Source organism: Schistocerca serialis, chromosome 10, assembly GCF_023864345.2.
Source record: "Schistocerca serialis cubense isolate TAMUIC-IGC-003099 chromosome 10, iqSchSeri2.2, whole genome shotgun sequence".
Classification (NCBI taxonomy): domain Eukaryota; kingdom Metazoa; phylum Arthropoda; class Insecta; order Orthoptera; family Acrididae; genus Schistocerca; species Schistocerca serialis.
The window spans coordinates 154,986,994-154,987,903 of NC_064647.1; the positions used below are offsets into that span (position 1 = coordinate 154,986,994).

Here is a 910-nt window from a genome sequence, read left to right on the forward strand (position 1 = left end):
AAAATAGTAGTAGTCTTCGGAATTGAATAAATTATATTTCTATTAAAAGGTAATAGTCTGCAGATTCAGAAAACGCAAAAAAGTAAAAATTGAACTTTTCATGATTTTGAGCCTTTCCGGAGCCCCTTAAGAGTAACTTTGGATGCTTTATTTACTAACAACTCCAAGCGCAATTGTTAAACTAGGAAGTTTAAGTACCTAAATTCAAAGATCAATTAATAGGAGAGTGAAAACCATAATTATTTAAAAGTTAAAACCTCAGAAGTGAAGTTTGATAGGCTTTTGCTAAAGTATCCTTAGTTTGTTATAAAATATAGAATGAAATTTTCACTCTACAGCGGAGTGTGCGCTGAAATGAAACTTCCTGGCAGATTAAAACTGTGTGCCGGACCGAGACTCGAACTCGGGACCTTTGCCTTCTGCGGGCAAATGCTCTACCAACTGAGCTACCCAAGCAGGGGCGTGAGTCGTGCTTGGGTAGCTCAGTTGGTAGAGCACTTGCCCGCGATAGGCAAAGGTCCCGAGTTCGAGTCTCGGTCCAGCACACATTTTTAATCTGCTAGGAAGTTTCATTATCAAATATAGTTTTGTAGGATTACAGTGCAAGATTGTTTAAATATTATTGCAAAGATTACCTGCTTTAACAGGTGATAAAAGTTCAACTACATATATAATGAACAGGTTCATGGTAATTCTGTCAGAAGTGAAGTTATGCATATTTTCGAAGATAGTTTAGTTTTGGTATCCATCATGAATGGTTCCTTTTGAAGGTAATTAAACCCAGTGTTGGATTTTATTACTTCGCAAAGTAATTTAAGTGAATGATTAGTTTTTAAATTTAGTTTTTACTATTGCAATAATCAAATATCCTTGTCTAGTGAAACCATACCAGTTTATAGGTCCCCATAAC

The 910-nt window shown here is 35.6% G+C and overlaps 1 non-coding gene across 1 annotated transcript; it reads right to left on the bottom strand.

Annotated features, from left to right (window-relative positions):
- Window positions 1-382: 382 nt before the first annotated feature.
- Window positions 383-457, bottom strand: Trnal-cag (transfer RNA leucine (anticodon CAG)). The gene has a single exon. It is a non-coding gene; the product is annotated as a tRNA-Leu (tRNA).
- Window positions 458-910: the final 453 nt, after the last annotated feature.